Source organism: Saccopteryx leptura, chromosome 4, assembly GCF_036850995.1.
Source record: "Saccopteryx leptura isolate mSacLep1 chromosome 4, mSacLep1_pri_phased_curated, whole genome shotgun sequence".
Lineage (NCBI taxonomy): Eukaryota > Metazoa > Chordata > Mammalia > Chiroptera > Emballonuridae > Saccopteryx > Saccopteryx leptura.
Window position 1 is genome coordinate 12672703 of NC_089506.1, and position 21699 is coordinate 12694401.

At 44.9% G+C, this 21699-nt stretch overlaps 1 protein-coding gene across 9 annotated transcripts in view; it reads left to right on the plus strand.

Moving 5' to 3' along the window:
• The window catches only part of STOX2 (storkhead box 2), a 222565-nt gene that overhangs the window by 140465 nt on the left and 60401 nt on the right, over positions 1–21699 (plus strand). The window contains exon 1 of one of the 9 annotated variants that reach the window (XM_066380154.1): positions 17997–18018. The exons of the other annotated variants lie outside the window; for them this stretch is intronic. The gene's annotated coding sequence lies outside the window, so the exon portion shown is untranslated. Of the gene's footprint in view, positions 1–17996; positions 18019–21699 lie in introns of those variants that run through there. 9 annotated transcript variants of the gene reach the window in all.

Below are 21699 nucleotides of genomic sequence, written 5' to 3' on the forward strand. Positions count from 1 at the left end.
CATGCGGGAGTCTGTCTGACTGCCTCCCCGTTTCCAGCTTCAGAAAAATACAAAAAACAAACAAACAACAACAAAAAAAAACTATGAGGTCATCGTTAGTTTGTCCTTTCACAAACCAAATTAATTAATTTGTGAAGTAACTGTGCTGAACTATGGATTCAAGGTACTGAGCGAGTCTTTAGTAATATGCGTTTGTTCATAATGTTCGGTCTCACCCAGCCTTCTGGTTCTGGTCAGTTCTTTCATTGATTCAAAAAAATATTTCCTGGCACCCCAGTGATGGTGTCTCGGGGACCTGCACCTGCTGAGTCTCCTGAGCACGTGGTGATGAGCCAGACGGGGAGCGCGTGACGTGCTTGAAGTACTTAGCGCAGTGCCTGGCACGTACTGAGTCCTCAGCAAACGGAATCAGTATTATTAAGTTTATGTTTTATGCATTAAAAAGCCCCACTAGAAGGAACATGGAAGATAAAACAAATCAATAGATCATGAATATTTTATTGTCAACTTTGGCGAGAGAGAGAGAGAGAGAGAGAGACAGAGAGAGAGAGAGAGAAAGACCTCTCTCTAACGAGGCAGTAGTTCCCTCGTCGACATGTGTCTCACCGTTATGCCTGGCAACAACGTTGGCGCTTCAGTTATTAGGTTGCACATGTGTGGAAGGATCTGTCCTCAACCCATTAAAAAATATGTATGGTCCTCAGGGATATTTCATACATCAGAAGTGTTAAAAACCCTCAAGGATTAGTCAGTAATTAGCCTTCATGCCTAATGTGTAAACAGCAGAAGACTCTGATTTTGGCTCAACTCAATTTAATTTTGATGTTAACAGATCAGCACCAACAGTTAAATACACTTGGACACTGGGAGTAGACATGTCAACAAAGGCACAATCCAATTTACTATTGATTGATCGGCCAGCTAACTTCCTTTCAGTTCAGACAGCTATAAAACACGTTTCTCACCTATTTGTGGTATACATATTTGCAAAGCCCCCTGCTTTAAAAAAACAAAAACAAACCACAAAACGTAAACAAAAAACAAAAAGGGTGGTAATTGTTGAACACCATTTGCTGAGTTCAACACTCAAGACGCACTCCATAGGACCAGATTCGGGTTGTTGGATCTGAGTGAAGGATCACCAAAAGGCTTCTGGTTCCTCTGAGCCCATTTCTGTGACATAGTTAATCAACACTTCACATTTCATTTTTATAACCTATCACACACTTTTCTGGTCCTCTAACTCCCCTTCAATTATATTTCTCCTTTTCTTAAAAAAATAACGACAACAAACGATTGCATAATTTACATGCGTAGATTGACTTTGCAGGCCCTCCAAAAAGAGGGGAGGAGGAACACATATTTGTACACTATGGGCCAAGCACTGTTTCCCATTGAGAAAAATGGTAGTCAGGACCTCTTAGAACTGCAGGGCTAGTATGGCTTCACATGGAGGGACAGATGACAGTTACAAGGATTTTCTCTATTGTGTGATTTTTAAAAAGCACTTTTTAAATAGTTAACCTTTTATTTTTTCCTTGTGGGAGAGACAGAGAGAGGGACAGACAGACAGAAAGGGAGAAAGATGAGAAACATCAATTTTTCATTGCAGTTCCTTAGTTGTTCATTGATTGATTTTTCATATGTGCCTTGACCAGGGGGCTACAGCAGACCGAGTGACCCCTTGCTCGAGCCAGCAACCTTGGGCTCAAGTTGGTGAGCCTTGCTCAAACCAGATGAGCTCACACTCAAGCTGGCGACCTTGGGGTCTTGAACCTGGGTCCTCCACATCCCAGTCCAATGCTCTACCTACTGCGCCACCGCCTGGTTAGGCAACTTTTTTTTTTTTTTTTTTTTTTGAAGTGAGAGAGAAACAGGAAGAGAGAGAGATGAGAAGTATCACTCATAGTTGCGTCACTTTAGTTCATTGATTGCTTCTTATATGTGCTCTAGCCGAGCCAGGTACCTTGGGCTCAAGCCAGCGACCTTTGGGCTCAAGCCAGTGACCCTGGGATCATTTTGATGATCCTGCGCTCAAGCTGGCGACCCCAAGCCAGATGAGGTGCACTCAAGCCAGTGACCTTGAGGTTTCGAACCTGGGTCCTCAGTGTCCCACGTCGACGCTCTATATCTACTGTGCCACCACTGGTCAGGCATAAATAGTTAACATTTTTTTAATGATTTTTAAAATTAATTTTAATGGGGTGATATTGATAAATCAGGGTATATATGTTCAGAGAAAACATCTCCAGGTTGTGATATTTGATTATGTTGCATACCCCTCACCCAAAGTCAAATTGTCTTCCATCACCTTCTATCTGGTTTTAATAGTTAACTGTTGAAAGCAGTTCTTATGGACCTGAAATTAGTAATCGTTACTATTCTAGTCATATATTTTCATTTCATAAAGAAATAGACCTCTTTCTTTGTATTTTGATAAGCATTATTTATCAGTTTATCTGATTTCTGGGTTTGGGGTTTCAAGTCTGGCTGTAGTGAGTTAGAACTTTGAGCAACACTGCTAGAAAAAGCATCTACAGTGCGGTCAGCTTTCAGAATGGCATGTGAAAGAAACTGCGAGTCCAGATTTAATAAGACTCACTATTCCAAATGAGAGTGTAGGCTGAAAGAGAGCAATGATCCTTCATCATTAAATACATGTAATCGTTTAACTGGCATTAATTGTTCATATAGGCTGTTATGTGACAATGACCCTGTGTTTGCAAATTTGATAATCCAGGAACGGTCTTCAGGAACAGGACCAGTAGCTGGTTGTTCAGTTGATAAACTTAGCCAAAGAAGGGAGTCTTTTTAATTTTTTTTTTTTATTTGAGATTTAAAGTATTTTATTTTAGCTGAAAACCTCTTTTTGATGTAGGGGCCAAGGATTCTTCTTTGCATGTGAGTTTGTGTAATTTTTCTTGACTAAATTGTACCGCAGTGTATCAGCTCTGATTTCCAGCTTCGGTTACTGTAAAGGGGGATGGAATATGTTCATTATCAAAGCTGGGCAGTGGGCATAGGGGCGTTCAGTGGACTGACTGTTCTTTCAGCTTTTGAATACTTAGAATTCTTCATGTTAAACATGTTTTAAAAATAAACATGTAGAGAAATAAAGCAATCAAGAATTTAAAACATCTGAGGAAAGAAATGGAAGAGCAGAATCATTCTTGAGTTTTATGATATTGTAAAAATCTACCCAGGAGATTCACGCCACTGTAGCTAATACTGAGCATCGAGCTAGGTTGTAACTCAAAGATGTCAGCGCTCACGCTCCTTCTGAGAAACCCATGGCTTGGGGGACAGAAGACAGACGTGTGTCCCAAACAATTACATGGCAGTGTCGTCAGTGCTCTAATAGCATAGACGGGCGGAAAGAGGACAGAACTAAACCTTCCTAGGAAGTTGGGGAAGACATCAGAGAATAGTTGACACTACTACACCAAGAAAAAGTAGTAGTTATTTGTTAGTTCATCCCTGTTGTCAAGTGTTGGCCAGATAGTTCATAATGAAGACAGGCACTGTCTGCCCCCGCTCCCACCTACAGGCCATCTCGCATGCTCACGTACCTGACTCGTTCCCGTGGCACTGATCTGTGAGTCCCCCAAACTCTGGTGAACACTCAGTTAAGATGATCTCATTCCTCATCAGGGAGTTATTGAACATGCATTTATTTTTCTAATTTTAAAAATTTATTTATATCATGATATAATTGACATTAACATTATATTAGTTTCAGGTGTACAACACAAGTCGCTATGGGTGTATATTGCAAAATGATCACTGCAAGTAGTTAACACCCATCACCACACATGCTGACAGTTCTTTTTCTTGTGATGAGAACTTTTAAGACTTACTTTCTTAGCCTGACCTGTGGCGGCACAGTGGATAAAGCGTCGACTTGGAATGCTGAGGTTGCCGGTTCAAAACCCTGGGCTTGACTGGTCAAGGTACATATGGGAGTTGATGCTTCCTGCTCCTCCCCCGTTCTCTCTCTCTCTTTCCTCTCTCTTCTCTAAAATGAATAAATAAATTAAAAAAATTTTTTTTGAAGACTTACTCTCTTAGCCACTTTCAAATAGTCAATGAGTATTATTAATTGTAGTCGCCATGCTGTCTATGACTTCCTTAATGACATTTATTTTATAACTGGAAGTTTGACTCCCATCAACCATTTTGTCCACCCCTACTCCCCTGCCTCTGTTCTCTGTATCTTTGAGTTTGATTTTGTTTTTCAGATGTCACAGATAAGTGAAATCATATGTATTTGTCTTTGTGACTTATTTCCCTTAGCATAATGCCCTCAAGGTCCATCTATGTTGTCACAAATGGCAAGATTTAATTATTTTTGATGGCTGATATATATATATATATATGTATATATATGTATGTATATATATGTGTGTGTATATGTATCAATATATGTATGTGTGTATATATATGTATGTATATATATGTATATATATGTTACATTATTCATTCATTCACTGATGGACTACTTAGGCTGTTTTCATATCTCGATTATTATAAATTATGTTGCCGTGAACATGGAGTACAGGTGTCCTTTTTATTTTTGTAATATTTTTTGGAGATAGAGGAAGGAGGTGGGGGGAAGAAGAGAGAGAGAGAGAGAGAGAAGAAGCAGGAACTCGTTCCATTTCATTGTACACCCATTGATTGCTTCTCATCTGTGTCCTGACCAGGGCTCAAACTGATGCCCTCAGTGCTGAACTAGTGCCCTCGGGATTGAGCCAGAGATCCCAGGATCCAACTGGTGACCTTGGCAGTCCAGGATGATGCTCTATCTACTGTGCTACCGGCCAGGGCACAGATATCATTTTTAATTAGTGTTTTTATTTTCTTCAGATAAATATTCAGAAGCGGAGTTGCTGGCTCATATAGACGTTTTAGTTTTGATTTTGTGAGGAGTTTCTATACTGCTTTCCACAGTGGCCGCACCACATTCCACCAGCGGTGCAGGAGGGTTCTTTCCCATCACCTCCTCACCAACACTTCTTATCGCTTGCCTTCCCATTCTGGCAGGTGTGAGGTGATACCTCCTTGTGCTTTTGGTCTGCATTTGCCTAATGATTAGTGATGTTGAGCCTCTTGAGCATGCATGTAAAACGGGTGAAAAAAGCCCTTCTTTATTTGCATTTGAGCACCAAGATGTCTGCTAGTAAAGAATGTTTGGGAGAATTTGTTTACTCAGCAAATGACTGCACTGCTCTATTATAAACTTATCTTTCATTCATTCAACAAATATTTATCTAACATCAACCACGTCCAGACCTTGTACTAGATACTGAGCACGTCAACGGAGAAGACAGCCACAGTTGCAGAACAACATACAGTATAATACGATTTAGTTAAATCTTTTGTTCTGCACTTAAAAACGCCAGACATCATTTGCGCGCTCATTCATAGAAATAAAAGTGTTACCAATGTACCGGAAAGATTGACATCAAGTTCATGAGCCTGGTTTCCTCTAAGTATGGAGATAGTGACTGCATCACCTTTACTGGAAAGTTGTCGTTCCCTCTGTAGAGAAGATTATGACAACATTTCAACAGTTGCCTATTTGGGGTGGTGTCTCTGCAGGTATTTGTTATTTTAAAAAATTTCTATTGTATTTTTAAGTTGTTGTTTTTTATTATTAAAAAAATACTTTAATTTGTTGTAGTTCCAAAAGGGGAAAACACGAGCGAATCCTGTTTGCAGAATTTGGGGGACGGAGGGGGGAGAGACGAGACGGAAGGCGTTCTCTGAGGAGAGAGCTGGGATAGGCCCGCCATTCGTGGGCGAGGAAGCAAAAGCAGCCTGACTTACGAATTAGAATGGCTTGTTTCTTTAGAACAATAAAAGTAAGTTTATCCTTTAGATTTTATGGGTCATTTCCAGGTTGCATCTGTATTTTGAGCAGAAGTCAGTGGTGCTCCAGTGGGTTCTCATGGGCCCAAGGTGCCGGGTGGGCGGAAGGGCCTGCATTCAACACGGGACCCGTTGCGTTGCTCGGGAGAAAACATTTTCCAAAAACAAAGAAGGTTTGGTTTTCCCCGGGAGCGGGGGGTGTATGAATGTCGCAGAGGATTGAGAGAAACCATGTCACACAGAACAGCAAAGCTGTGCTACATCCCTGAAGTCAAAGCCCCCCCCCCTGCCCCGCTTCCGTGGTGACTGATGGACACGCTAACGTGGGTCCTTAGACTTGGACACGACCTCTTGTCCTCATTCAGGAGTCCATTCTTTCCTCCCTGGTTCGTTTGGCCAGGACATATCCTTCCCACGCCTCCGCTAAGAACTGCAGTCATCTGATCCTCTCGTAGAAGGCATTTCTTTAAGCTCTTTAAAAAACTTCAGTCATGGAAACGCTTAGTGTTCTAAACCTGAATAATACATATTGAGTGTGGCTGCGTAGCTCCCTCCTGACTACAGTTGCTGTTTGGGGGGAGGGGGGGAGGTTTATAATGGAACAATTTAAAATATTTTCTATGTAAATGAGCACTTGGGGTAGATGATTTTGGTAGGAAAGCAGTAATGTTTCCTAAGGTATAACTGGTCTTGTTCTAAAACCCAGACCAGGTATTGGCTGAATTTGAGGTAACAAACATGTTTTAATTGTATGATATGACCTCTCGGGTGTTTTAAGAAAATGGTAGGATAACTAAGTGGTTAGAAATCATAGGCTCTCTCATTAGACTGACTTGATTTCAAGTCCTGAATCCGGGTGTATTTGCTGGGTGACCTCAGGCAAATTTCATACCCTTTTCTTAGCCTTAGCTTCCTCATGGTAACATGACTGTTGGAGGAATAGCTCCTTCAGAGATTTTTGTTGTGAGGATTGAGGGTATGTGCCAGGTGCCACGCTGGTCTCAGCGTCCACTGGCGGGTTGGTTCGTTAGCGAGTCCGGCTGCTCTTTTGCACCTTGTATAGTCCACATCCCAGAACACGCCCTGTTGTCTCAGCTCTCTGGTTAGACACAGAACTCCACTGCCCACAGGCTGTCCAGGGGGTCCTCAGATGACAGCCCCTGTCTAGCTAGTTCCGTTCCTGCGAGACAGTAACATAACCCTCTGGGTTGCTGGCTTGAATTTTGGTGTAAGTCGGAGTCGAAAACACTCTAACCTAAGTCTCTTACCTATATACTAACACAGTTGTAAAATCCTAATCCAGAACACAAAAACACAGCTGAACTACATAAAAAGGAAAATGACATCAATAGACTGTCCCGTACACTGTACTGCAGTAACAGAAATAATGACAACAAGTGAGTGTCAAGAGACCAGGGCGCTCACGGCGTAAGCCGAAACACTCACTCTCACTGTTTCTAAGTTTCTATGGGAGTGAGTGTGGTAAACTCGAAACGCCTATGCCGAGACTGTCGTAACCTGAGGACCCCTGTATATAGTATTTGATTTCTTTGTGCTGCTGTTTCCCGGTCTGTCAAGAGTGAATAGATAATAGCCCCCCCTCCGTGGCTTGTTGTGAGGGTGAAGTCCAGTCACAGCTGCTTACTCCGTTTCTGTAGCCGCACACGCTCTTTGCGTGAAATGCCTCTTTCCTTTTGCTCCTTCCTGAAGACTCCTCGGTCGGTAGCCTTTCTGTGGCGGGTTTTTTTTTGTTTTTTTTTTTAAGGGTTCTTCCCAGCAGAGTTGAGTGTTCCCTCTCGTGGGTCTCAGCACCGTTGTGTACATACTGATGTTATAGCGGCTGATGTATTGTAGCATCATTACCTGGCTTTTGACTTGATTCTGTGCAATCCTAAGTTGTTATAACCAGGCTCTGCTGTAACAAGCTTACATTTCTTTTTCGGGGTGGGTTACACAGAGGTGATGTTGAACAAGCATTGTGGGGCCTTATCTCCTTTCAGAAGCAGAAGCCGAAACGTAGACTGTTTTTAGGTTGCACGTTTCTTATGTGTCCTTAAACGGATATGTATGTAGTGCTTCAAAATTGGCAGGTTATGTGTTTTCCAATTTGGCTCCACGTTAGCCAGTCAGTTCAACACCCAGTTTGGGGAGTAATCATTATGAGGCAGGAACCCAGGTGCTTTTCCCTAGGGACATTGTAGCCTCTGGGACAAGTTGTTAAACCGTGAATGCTTCATTCTGAAAATCGAGATAATGAGACCTACGTTTCGGGGTGACCACTGTGATGAAATGAGAGAACGTGGGCAGGACTGTCCCTGGGCCTTCCGCGCTGCTCCCCAAATCTCGGGTGCTTGCTCCTCCCTCCCAGCTTGTCCGCGCTGCAGGAACAAAGTCCTAATCCTCAGAGGGCATGTGAAAAATAACGCAAGTGATATCTGCCAACTCAAGTTCCACGCCACTGCGGCATGACAGTTTCGATAATTGTTTGAATGTCCTAGTGGGGAAATGGAAGGGATTGGTGTCATAGCCGGCCGGAGTGAAGCAGTGTGTACAGCCACCAACCAGACCAAAAGGTCGGGCCCCAGGGAAGAGGGAGAACCGTGAGGAGGGCTCAGAAGCGGTCTCAAGTTGTAAAAACTCAGGAGCCCATTTACTAAACACGTGTTCGGGTCACAGTGTTCATTGTGTCTGCGTGGGCGGTAGACACTATCGCTTACTTCCATTCTCCTCTAGTTTTCATTTCAAGAAGCTGCAGTGGCCTGACCGGGCGGTGGAGCAGTGGATAGAACATCGACCCGGGATGCTGAGGACCCAGGTTCCATACCCCGAGGTTGCCGGCTTGCGAGCGGGGTCACTGACTTGAGTGTGGGGTCACCGGCTTGAGTGTGGGATCACTGGCTTGAGCATGGGATCATGGTCGCTGGCTTGAGCAAGGGGGTCACTGGCTCAGCTGGAGCCCACGGTCAAGGCACATATGAGAGAAAACAATCAATGAAATCAATGAACAACTAAGGTGCCGCAACAAGCTGAGGCTTCTTATCTTTCTGCCTTCTTGTCTTCTTTCTCTCTCTCACTAAATAAATAAATAAATAGCTACAGTTACGGTCCTCACAATTTTGAGTTGTGACTTGCTATATAATTCCTTAATTTTAGTTTCAGTACCTTCTAGATTTTCACGAAATATTTTTATATTTAAGTCATGTTTCTTTATTGAGTTCTTGTTGTTGTTTCAGGCTATAGGACTTAGAAATTTAGAAGTTTAGCCAAATTATACATTACACTCTGTGCTTTCGTTTTACTCAGCATTTATGTTGCTCCTAGGGTCGTGTCCCCGCTGCCCCTTTTCTCACCTAGTGTCCCTCTGAGGGGTCTACGGTGTCCCGATGATAGTTCATAACTCGAGTGACGAGTCATGACATCGCCACTAGGCGTGCTCTTTTCACCGCCGTGCAGCGGTTTAATTTATTTGGCGGCTGTGCTAACTGCACTCCATCTGCGGGACTACGCTGCCTGCCGTGTCATAGAAGGGTACCTAACACTGAATCTCTCTTTTTTTTTTAATTAATTTATTTATTTATTCATTTTAGAAAGGAGAGAGAGAGGGAAAGAGAGAGAGAGAGGAGAGAGACAGAGAGAGAAGGGAGGGAGGAGCAGGAAGCATCAACTCCCATATGTGCCTTGACCAGGGTTTCGAACTGGCGACCTCAGCATTTCCAGGTCGTCGCTTTATCCACTACGCCACCACAGGTCAGGCCTGAATCTCTTTTTGTTTGAATTTTTCCAGGTCTATTAAGATGCTTAAAAATAAATTCACTCATATACTCAGTACCCTCTGGTGACTGACTGTGGCTAGACGGTGGCCGAGCGCATGTCCTTTATGGACCCACGGTTTATGGGAGAAAGAGAGAGAGGGACTGAGTCAGACATGAAGGAAACTAGACAGGCTGTTAGGAAATGCAGAAGGGCAGCTGACCTCCGCACAGGGCTGGGAGTGCGGGGCTGTGGAAAGTGGGGGAGGCAGGTGTGGCTGAGGCCCCTGAGGAGGCAGCGAGGCTGGAGAGCCAGCGGTGGGCCCCAGGGAATCCCGGGCCGTCCTCCATCCGGCGAGGGACCCACCTGGGTTTGAGTTTACTCATGATCCTACGGAGGAGACAGAAGTGGGCAGGACTGGGTGGGTTGTGACTGTGATTGAGACCTAGTCCCCCGAGGAGCTCTGAGTGTCCTGGGGAACCCCAGACAGGTAGGTGGGGAGCACGTGGGGAGCCCAGGGAGGCCGGATTCCAGCAGCTCAGAACCCTGCCTGATGGACGTGCTGGCTGGTGCCCGGGTGCAGGTGCCCTAAGTGGTAGTTTTAGGGAAGAAACACGAAGGGCGGTCATTGAAAGGCTTTACTCAAGGGTGTGACCTGACCACAGTGAGGCCCTTTAGACGTCGTCTTCCCTTCTTGGGGGGAGAAGGAGTCTGGGTGACAGGCAGGACCGAGGAACCAGACGACGGGGCACGAAGTCACCGTGCCGCCCTCCACGGATGCTTCCTCAGGGCTTCGGAGGAGATGGCCTCGTGTCCAGTTTTTAGAAAGTCCGTGATCGACTGTCCAGGGCTTCTCCTAGAATGCTTTTCCTTTCTACACATTAAAACGGTTTTGTTTTCTGGGGGAATCAATGACACTGGCTCTCTGGCCGCTCTTTCCCAGAAAACTGCAGGATAGAGTTTTCTCAAAAGGCAGGGGAAGCAAGGGAGGGTGAAGTAATCCACGCCATGCCTATCCCAAACCAGGAAGTCGCTGCAGAACCCACGCGCACTTTTTCTTTTCTCTTTTTTTTTAAAGGCGTTTTAACGGAGGTCTCGTGATACAGAATCATTATGCTATGTACTTTAAAAGCCACAACACATCCCCGGTCACAGATAACCCATGATTCATGCTGTTCTTCTAAACACGAGAGTGAAGGATTGATTGCTGATTTTACCTTGGTTCTAGAATCGTCCTTGGAGCGTTTCTCCTTGGTTCTGAATGATTCGAAGTCAACTGGATGATCATGTTCAGAAGTTGACACAGATCTCGTCAACCCATTAGCTTTCTTTTCACAGAAGTCGTTGAGTGAGGGGAGTTTCTATGAAATAATACTTTCACTGCTTCAGAAATCTGGTAACTTTTAAAATGGCCAAAAATAACTGGGGTTATTGAAAAGGGAATAAACGAACTAGGAGGAGCAGAGCAGAGGTTTCTCCACCCGGACTGTTTGTCTATGGCTGTGGCTCCCAGCGGGGACAGTGGAGGGACCAGCTTCATAGCCCTCAGGCCCCTGGAATAGAAAAAGAGTTCCATGGTCAGATTTGTTTGGGAAAGACTGGGTTAAACAAAGGTAAACCATTGGAAGCTAAGAGCGATAAGTAATGCTAATGTGAGTGGTCAGTCTTCCAAAAGATGTATAACTCATAGTTTCCTAGGCTGACTTGACCACAGAACTTTTTTCTAAGAAATATTTGCTGGGTTGAGTGTTTTCTGAAGCCTAATTTGGAAATGCTGATCTTTCACGCAGGGGATGTGAGGTACGCAGATTTATCTCTCAGACCCGTAAGCCTTCACCATTCATGGCCTTGCATTGTGATTGCCTATTTAATTGCTGACTTTCGTGGAGGTCCAGGGGGGCAGGGGCTGTTCCATAGTGACAAGCCCGGGGCCCCACTCATAATAGTTTGAATAATAGTTTGTTTGAATGAGCATTTTATCTGTGCCACATGCTATTAACGAGGTATGTATGTATTATTATTATACCCCTTTTGCAGATGAGGAAACAGACACTGGGAGGTTAGAAACTTGCCCAAAGTCACAAGAAGTAATAGTACGTGCTGGGCCCATAGGAGGGGCTCAGGAAAGGTATGGCTAACGGATTGATTTCTGCCTTCCCAAGTCTATGCTATTCACCATAGTTTTGTTCATTTTTACTTTTGCAAAGGTAATTGTGTCGATACTTGAAGAACAGACTGACAGCTGTCAGGGGAGATGGGGGTGGGGAAAGCTAGGCGAAAAAGGTGAAGGAATTAAGCAAAGAAAAATGTTACAGGCAGAGACAACAGTGCGGGCATTTCAGGAGGGGATGAAGGGACAGATGGTGATGGAGGGAGTCTTGGCTTGGGGAGGTGACCACACAGTACAGTGTACAGATGATGTGTTGTAGAATTGGGCACCTGACACCTGTGTAATTTTATTAACCAGTGTCATGCCAACAAATTCAATAATTGTTTTAAATGAAATAAAAGAATACACCTATTATAGCAAGTACACACACACACACACACACACACACACACACACACACACACTTTCTCCTATCTAGTGCATTGAAAAATGCCAGTCACCTGTTGCCTTCTGTCTCTTACCATTTCTGATTCCCACTTCCTGGGGCCAATCCTTTAAGACTGTTTTAGTGGTTTCTTTGGAATTTGTGTAGTTTCTAAATAGTGTGCTCGCAGTGCGGTAGCTTGCTTTATTAATTGTGGATTTTATCTTTTGTCTTCCTGGCAGGGCAGATGAAGATTTCGCTTGACTCACCTTCCCTCACCTTATTCTCTGAATGTAGTTATATAAGAATTGAAAGATAAATCAATAATCAGTGTTCATAGTAAGATGACTGTCTAACTTTTAGTTTTTAAAGGACCAAGTAGTATGAGTATATTTACTTTCTCACACAGCTGTCTGTTTTACCTGGAGTGAATGGCTATCTTTTTTATAGATTTTTATATCTGTCTTTAATTTTTTTGTCTTCAAATGCTTCATCAGGTGTGCCATATACTCACCAGTATTGATTTTTTTTTTTCTGAGTGGTCTATTATTTCAAATAGTCGATCCATTTTCCTGCTTTCTTGGAGAATTTCCTTCGGGAGCACCCTCCGATCTGGACTCCGCTTTCTAGGCTGGCCAATTGCTGCTGCCTGGGGGTCTTTCTCGCCACTCCTAGGTGGGACCCGCTGTTTTCTAGGCTCCATGTCTTTGTATTCCTGGTTCACTCCCTTCTGGCGTGAGGTCACATCTCAGCAGCTTCCGGGGGTATATTAATTCTAAGGGCTTGGGGAGGGTCCTTCTGCTCTGTGCCTCGTATAGGTTTCTTTAAAATACCTTTCCTAGTTGTTGTTTTGATCTCTAGAGGTGCTAAAATGCAGCTTGGCAGTTCTGTGTGAGATAGAGCCTGTCCCCAGTCGGGCCTTCCTGCAGGGAGGTCTGGAGGGGGGTGGTGACAGAGGGTCTTTCTCCTCCAGCAGCCAGTTTGCCCAGGAGAGAGTACTGCAAGTATTCCAGGATCCGAGCAAGGTATGCAACTTTTCACATACTGCCATTTTATTCAAAATCTGATTACCTCCCATAGCTATGCTTGGGGTCCAAAAGCGGTCTCTCTCTTTTTAGTTTATTGATTTTGGAGAGAGAAATGGAGGGAGGGAGAGAGAAACATTGATTTATTGTTCCGCTTATTCACGCATTCATTGGTTGACTCTTGTATGTGCCCTGACCAGGGATCAAACCCACAACCTAGGCGTATCGGGATAATGTTCTACCAACTGACTACCCGGCCAGGTCTGGCACACTGTCTGGTGTGACCTCTCTGGAATGTAAAATTTCTGCTGTCTGCCTGGGTTGAGAGGTAGCTGTCTGAGAGGCGCGGGACTGAGTGAGTGCCTTCGTTCTTCTTAGGAAGTTTTTAAACAACAACCCTCCTTCGGTCTGTTCCATACCTGACCTTTAGCAAGAACTTCATTCTCGAGACTTTCCAGAGTTCTTCCCCTCTCCAGCTTTTAATTTCTTTCTTATAACATACAAGTTATAAAATAAATGAGCATCGGTGTATGCTTCACCTAGACACATATAACGTTTTGCTACATTTGTTCCATCCATCCATCCCTCCATCCATCCATCCCTCCATCCATCAAGTGTCTATCTTCTGTACCACTTGAGAGTAGGTGCACCTCAGGAGACTTCACCTCTAGGGGTACATTTCCCAGGAACAGGATATTCTTTATATAATGAAAGTACAATCACCAAATTCAGAAAGTTCAACATTGATATAATGTTATTATCTAGTATACAGTTCATATTTAAGTTTTTTCTGTTATCCCAATAATACCCCATATAATCATCCCAATAATGCCCTGCTTTTTAAATTCTTACTGCAAAATTCCAAGCTCTCATCAAGCATCACGTGTTGCGTGTCTTCAGTCTCCTTTAAGCCGGAAGTTTCCCAGCTCCTTTTTGTCATTTATGATGTTAGCCTTAAACATTACAGGCCTGCTATTTTGCAGAATATTCCTCAATTTGCCTGACCTGTGGTGGCACAGTGGATAAAGTGTTGACCTGGAACACTGAGGTCGCCAGTTCGAAACCCTGGCTTCCCTAGTCAAGGCACATACGGGAGTTGATGCTTCCTACTTCTTCCCCTCTCCTCCCCTCCCCTCCCCTCCCGTCTCCTCCCCTCCCCTCCCCAAAATGAATAAATAAAATCTTTTTAACAATATTCCTCAATTTGAAGTTTTTCTGGTTATTTCTTCCTGATTAGATTCAGATGGAATATTTGGGGGTGGGGAGGAATGCTCCATAGGTTATGTTGTGTTTTATTCAGTGTGTTACATTAGGAGGGCTAGGGTGGCTCTTTCTTTGACTCATTGCTGAGGTTAAGTTTGGTTGTTTGGTTATGATGGTGGCATTGTCTTTACCCTTTTGTAATTACAAAGTGATCTGTGTGTTGATATTTTGAGACTGTATGAATAGCTTGTTTTCCAATAATCTTTACCCTATATTTTATCATACTTCAGTAATGCTTGCTTGAATCGCTTTTATTGCAATGGTGGTTACAAATGCCAATCTAGTTCTATAACCTCATCTAAGGTTATAAATTGGCATTCATTGGTGAAAAAAAAGCACTACCCTGTTCTGCAGCCCCTGTATTTTTGTTTGTGTTTGTACCACAATGTATTGTACACACGGATTCCTTTTCAGTCAGTGTGTCCCAGTGTTTTGTATACATGCTGTTTGATGGTCTGTTTGTTCCTGCTTCGGCCATGGAATCCCCTTCAGCCGGGTCTCACCAGGTTTTGAGCCTTTTCTTGCTTTCTGGCACAAAGGGATGTCACTGGTTCACGTGTCCTTTTCCTGCATCAGACCTGGAATCCATAATTTCTCTAACGAATCCTTTTCTTTCCGTGGGGAATAGTATTTAGAACCCAAGATCACGACGGCTGGGTGGGCTCGTTGCTGTTGGGGTAGCACTGCTTCTAAAGCTTGTCGGGCCCTGGCCGGTTGGCTCAGTGGTAGAGCGTCGGCCTGGCGTGCAGAAGTCCTGGGTTCGATTCCCGGCCAGGGCACATAGGAGAAGCGCCCATCTGCTTCTCCACCCCTCCCCCTCTCCTTCCTCTCTGTCTCTCTCTTCCCCTCCCGCAGCCAAGGCTCCATTGGAGCAAAGATGGCCCGGGCGCTGGGGATGGCTCCTTGGCCTCTGCCCCAGGCGCTGGAGTGGCTCTGGTTGCAACAGAGCGACGCCCCGGAGGGGCAGAGCATCGCCCCCTGGTGGGCAGAGCGTCGCCCCCTGGTGGGCGTGCCAGGTGGATCCCCGGCGGGCACATGCGGGAGTCTGTCTGACTGTCTCTCCCCGTTTCCAGCTTCAGAAAAATAAATAAATAAATAAATAAATAAATAAATAAATAAATAAATAAATAAAATAAAGCTTGTCGGTGGGCAGGACTGGGCTCCCGCTGACTTCACCGGCTTGTTCTCCTTCCCCCAGGGCGCGCTGTGCTCTGCTGCTCACCAGGGTCTTCCACACGCCCCTCGCTCTCACTGCGCACATCAGTGTTTCAGGACACGGCACCCACACAGCCCTCCGGGGCTCGTTTTTCCTCGTGTCCGTATACTTGAAACTTTCTCCACTCTGCATTCAGCTCCCTCCCGTCCGTCTGCTTTTCCAGCTTCCAGACTTATTCGATGGTTCCTCGGCTTTCTTTTCTCTCCTTCGCTTCCTCTTGCTGTCATTTCGGTGGGAGTTGGGAGGGGTGGTACTGTTTACAGTCTACCACGCTTCCCCGGGGCGCCTCACCATCGATGTTCCATCTGTGGGTGACCCGAAGAGAGAAGACGGGGAGAGAGTAAACGCTGTTTACCTTTCACACCCCGTAGAGCCCTGCCTGCATCCCTCCTTCGCTTTCCCAGGCCAGCGTGCTTCTCACTTAACCTCTCGGGCAGATTAGAACTCTGTACACTTCTGGCCCTGGCCAGTTGGCTCAGCGGTAGAGCGTCGGCCTGGCGTGCGGGGGACCTGGGTTCGATTCCCGGCCAGGGCACATAGGAGAAGCGCCCATTTGCTTCTCCACCCCCCCCCCTTCCTCTCTGTCTCTCTCTTCCCCTCCGGCAGCCAAGGCTCCATTGGAGCAAAGATGGCCCGGGCGCTGGGGATGGCTCCTTGGCCTCTGCCCCAGGCGCTGGAGTGGCTCTGGTCCTGGCAGAGCTACGCCCCGGAGGGGCAGAGCATTGCCCCCTGGTGGGCAGAGCATCGCCCCTGGTGGGCGTGCCGGGTGGATCCCGGTCGGGCGCATGCGGGAGTCTGTCTGTCTCTCCCCGTTTCCAGCTTCAGAAAAAAAAAAAAAAATACAAAAAAAAAAAAAAAAAAAAGAAAAGAACTCTGTACACTTCTTTGACATTTCTGCTTCTCACCTACCCAGGGGGGCGGGACTTCTTTCCGGTGGTGTTTGGTGATCGACCTGAGCATTCAGAGGTGTTGGCGACACTGCAGAGAGGGTGGCCTGCTGGTCTAACTCTGTATTTGCACCATGCTTGGGGACTGAACACTGTAAGTCAGGCCGTCCTGGAGGACTTCAGGTAGGAGAACCAGGAGACCTGCCTGGAGGAAGCGGAAGCCCAGCTGCCTCTCCGAGCCCGTTTCTGGTATCCTGATTTTTCTCAATTAAGATGGGTACAGACTTTCCCCATGAACTGTTAGCACTTGAGTTTTCAAAACCACTTTGATGTCTGTTATCTCTGCTTCCTCACAATGAACATAGTTTTAAATTTTAATTTTCTTTCTACTCTGTGAAATAGGCGAAGTGGAAAGCTGGTGGGAAAAAAAAAACAAAAAAACAAACAAACAAAAAAACCCAGAGCTATTTTGACCTTAGAATCTTAAGAATGCCTCTGGTATCCATCCACTCCAGTGATAGGTATAACTTAGGGGTATAAGGGGAATTTTAAAAAAGGTGATATGTGTGAGGCAGCCACCATCTCTGAAGCAGACTGGGAGGTTTTAATTGGCTTCGCTGGGCTTTGGTAAACAAAAGCTGGCATTTTCTTTCCGCGGGTTTCGACGGCAGAGCGGCCCCAGCAGCAGTCCATTCTGGTGGTCAGATCTGAAACATATGGTGGGTCCACAGACCTGCTTTTCTGCACTTGCCCTCTTGGCAGTTTTTATGGGATCTTTTTCCTTGTGCTTTATTTATTTGCTCTGCTTGCGTTGCGGAATCGTGGGTTAAAGCTGATTTAAATCAGAAGGGTGTTTAAATAAAAAACATGTAAAGAACGTTTCGACCAGGAATAATGCGAATATGTCAACATAAATCATCTCTGCTGATTGGCTTAGGTATTTTCAAAACAGGAAGAACATCTTGAGCGATGTTCATGGTTTGGTTTTGCTTTGCTGCAGATTAGGTTTAGCGACAAATTCCATCTGGCTGGAGCTACATGCAGTCTCTCTATTGATTGGTTATATTGGGACTTCATGGGAGTGTCCTTCAAATCTGTTTTCCCAGCATTTTTTAAAGCTCCATTGAAAAAAAAAAAAGAGAGGAGAGAGAGAAAAGAGAAAAAGGACCCTGCATTGTTTCAGTGTGCGTCCAACATGCAAAACATGGTCTTAAATTTTTAATTAGCTAAGTGAGTGGTGAAAAGGAAAAGTAATATAACAAGCCTCGGTGAGCAGCTGGGATGTGTTGCCATGACGACAAGTTCAGCAGGCTGCTAGCCAGCATGTCAATGGGTAATACTGGGAGAGGGCTTTGAAACAGTGCCTGCTAGCCACGATGTGATTGGTCACGCCTCTGTTGTCTTTGTGTGAACCGGAGGATGCTGGGTAAGACCTAGAGTGAATGCTCAGCTTGTCTCAAGGCTGCAATGAGGTAATGCTTCTGAATCTTTGGGGATTATGAGCTCCTGCCTCCAAAAGACTGCAGTCTAGAATGTTTTCATTCCTGTTTGCGTTAATTACTGACTATACCGTGTTAAGAAGTTCTTACAGCGGTTTTTATTTATTCTTTTGTGCGTGCATGTGTATATAATAGATAACTTAACACGTGTGTCTGTGTTGCATATAGAATCTCAAGCGTATTCTAAAAAAAAAGAGAGAGCCTTCCATGTTAGTCATTCTGCTTAGGGTCAACATTTCTTTTCATTGCCGGCATCAGTGACAACAGCTATTGATAGATAAGTGATATATTAAAGTGCATTTATGTGGGGTAAGCAAACTTGTTCGTTTTTAGAGACTATTTTGGCATTGATTACTTTGTAGAATTCTTTGTTTATGATGTCTTTTTAATAGAAAAGGGGGTCCGAAAGAGTGTCGGATTTGCTTGGTCAGGAGGTTTAGTTCATATTAGATTTCTTGAAGTTGGCCGGTTTATATCCTAATATTGATCCTCTATAGTTGTTCATTAATGAACATAATATTTGACTGCTCCAAAATTATCTGCTGAATAATGGGTTTGATGGTTGAAACTTAAAGCTCTTAAAGGGAGGCTGTAGTTACAGATACTAAGCTCTAGACATGTTGGTGGCCGTTTGTGCAACAAATACATCAAAGTGCTGGTGTGACAGAGACACGCGAGCTCGACCCCTGAGTCCCCACTCTGGTCCTCTGTGGTCCCATGATGTGGGTGCTCTCCAGGGCTTTTCCGGGTGGTGAGAGAATGTTCCATCACATTCATAAACAGTAACCTAGTGCCCTGGAAGGGTTAGGGCAGCGTCTCCCATTGCTGTCTGGATCACTCCGCGGGGTTGGGGGGTAGGGGGGAGAGGCTGAGTGGGTGACCTGGGTCATCATGTCACAAATGGAAAGCATGCAAGCTGGCTTTTGGACGGAGCTCGTCGGGCTGTCATCTTTGCCACCCTGCTGTATTTACCTCGCAAAGAGCTCATAAAAATTTATAAGCCTTTTAAATGGATAAACAAAGAATAAAAACACCTCAGAACGATACCGACTGGTTTCCGCCGGGCTCCTGCGCAGTCCGGCGAGCTCCGCCAGCCCCCGCCCCCTGCTTTATGGGAGGTCAGGCCACTAGCATGTGGTTGCAACCATCACAGTTCACGGAATACAGGACCACGCAGGGGAGTCAGGGCCTGCTCTTGCTGAGGACCTCGTTTCCCTTATTCTCTTAAAAAATTTAAAGCCTGCTTTCATTTGACTCACCTATATGGCTTCCTGTTTAGAAGTCTTTGTATAGGAAGACCTGATCAAGGATAAATATATGTGATACGATGTCTGAGTTTTAAATAATCAGTTCTGAATACTTGTGGCACAAATAGGGTCTTGGGTAGTGACTTTTCACTGCCAGGTCGATTCTGTCTAGTGGAGTAAATGCCAGAGCCAACAGCTGGCACTTGCTCCATGAATGGGGAGGCCTGAAAAGGAGGCTGGAGTCCTTTGTCTGAGACAAAAGCAGGGTGCAACGACCCTGGGAAGAATGCAAGGAAAATCCACCTGTTGATAAGACGGGCACTTTCTCTCTGTGAAGAATTGGATGTTCGGTTCCCTTCATCTCTCTGGGGAGGAATTAATTGTGTGGTTTCAAATTTTAGCCACGCTTTGCTCATTTACACAGTTTTCAGCTTCATGAATGATTCCGTTTTCAAAAGATGAGATACTCTGGGAAGCAGTCCACTTGTTAATGGCAGGATCGTCACCTTTGTGATCTTGCAGGCTATGAAAGATCTTGACTTCAAATTTTAGAAATCATACTTATTAAATCTTTGTAGGAAGGCATCTTTATGTCATGTAACTAGATGCTAACTTGTTTCCTTTAATTAAGTAGCAAAGTTCTACTAACCTTTTACTTAGGTGATTTAATATGTCTCTGTGGATCAGGTTAGGATCTCCTCAAAATCTTCCTTCTTAAATCATTTCCGAGCATTGAGCACATGCCCAATCAACATGTTAAAAGATGAAGGAAAATGAAAAGTACAGAAACTTTCTGTTTAACTTACTGTTTCACAAGGTTTTTACTAATGCAGAAGTCCTCTCGGAGAGGAGAAATGGCAAGTTCCAACGAGCCTGACTCATGATGTCCTGAGACAGCCCCACAGTAACTGACTTCTGACAGGCACACTCAGAGATCAGTGGCTGATGCGGGGTCGCAAAGCCTCACTTCCATCGCCGATACGAGCCGACGAAGCTTGTAGCTTAGCAAAGGGCTGGGCTCAGTAATAGGGCGCCATTGATAATACGGATGGGTTTGTAAAGTTTTCAAAAATGTATCCCTTTGGAGATGTCTAGACGGGGGGAAACACGCTTTTAAATTGAGGGATTCAAGAAATTAAAAAAAAAATACTTCCTTTAAAAATTGACCCTTTACAAACAAATCACAAGACCATGACACTTATAAAATGGGGTTCATTGAATGGTCTAGAGCAGGGGTCCCCAAACTACGGCCCGCGGGCCGCATGCGGCCCCCTGAGGCCATTTATCCAGCCCCGCCACATTCTGGAAGGGGGCACCTCTTTCATTGGTGGTCAGTGAGAGGACCATAGTTCCCATTAAAATACTGGTCAGTTTGTTGATTTAAATTTACTTGTTCTTTATTTTAAATATTATATTTGTTCCCGTTTTGTTTTTTTACTTTAAAATAAGATATGTGCAGTGTGCATAGGGATTTTTTCATAGTTTTTTTTATAGTCCGGCCCTCCAACTGTCTGAGGGACAGTGAACTGGCCCCCAGTGTAAAAAGTTTGGGGACCCCTGGTCTCGAGTTAAAAGTTTTCTCAGGAAAAGCAGCACTTTAAAAGGAGAACAAAATAAGGGGCTCTGAAAGGTAGACTGTCACAGGTTTAAGGCTTTGGAATAAGACAAAACCCTAATTGTTCCATGTTCCTTTGGCGTAACCTTTGGTCACTTACCTTCTTGTCCCATAATCTCCAGCCACAAAAGTCACTGCTGCTCAGGGGTGGGAGCGAGGGGGCCGTTTCCCATGCCTGGGTCTTTATTCAAGGGGAACTCCTTCACACAGGAACAGGAGAAGCAGGGAGCAGTTGTCACCCGCAACTGAGAAAATGTGGTATCTGCTCTCGTGGGCTTTATTATGACATCAAAGAGTCGCATTTGTTGTAACACTTCACTTCATTAATAAGGGGCCATTAACATAATTTTTGTCAGTGGCATGACTTTTTGGAATAGGGAATTCCATGCTACATGTTGATGTCATCTATTTTAAAATGTCATTTCTAACATAGTAAAAACACAACCTTACAAGTTCATAGTAGAGTAATTCAGCCTGTAGTTATTTATTTATTTATTTTGTATTTTTCTGAAGCTGGAAACGGGGAGAGACAGTCAGACAGACTCCCGCATGTGCCCGACCGGGATCCACCCAGCACGCCCACCAGGGGCGATGCTCTGCCCCTCCGGGGCGTCGCTCTGCCTCGACCAGAGCCACTCTAGCGCCTGGGGCAGAGGCCAAGGAGCCATCCCCAGCGCCTGGGCCATCTTTGCTCCAATGGAGCCTTGGCTGCGGGAGGGGAAGAGAGAGACAGAGAGGAAGGGGGGGGGGTGGAGAAGCAAATGGGCGCTTCTCCTATGTGCCCTGGCCGGG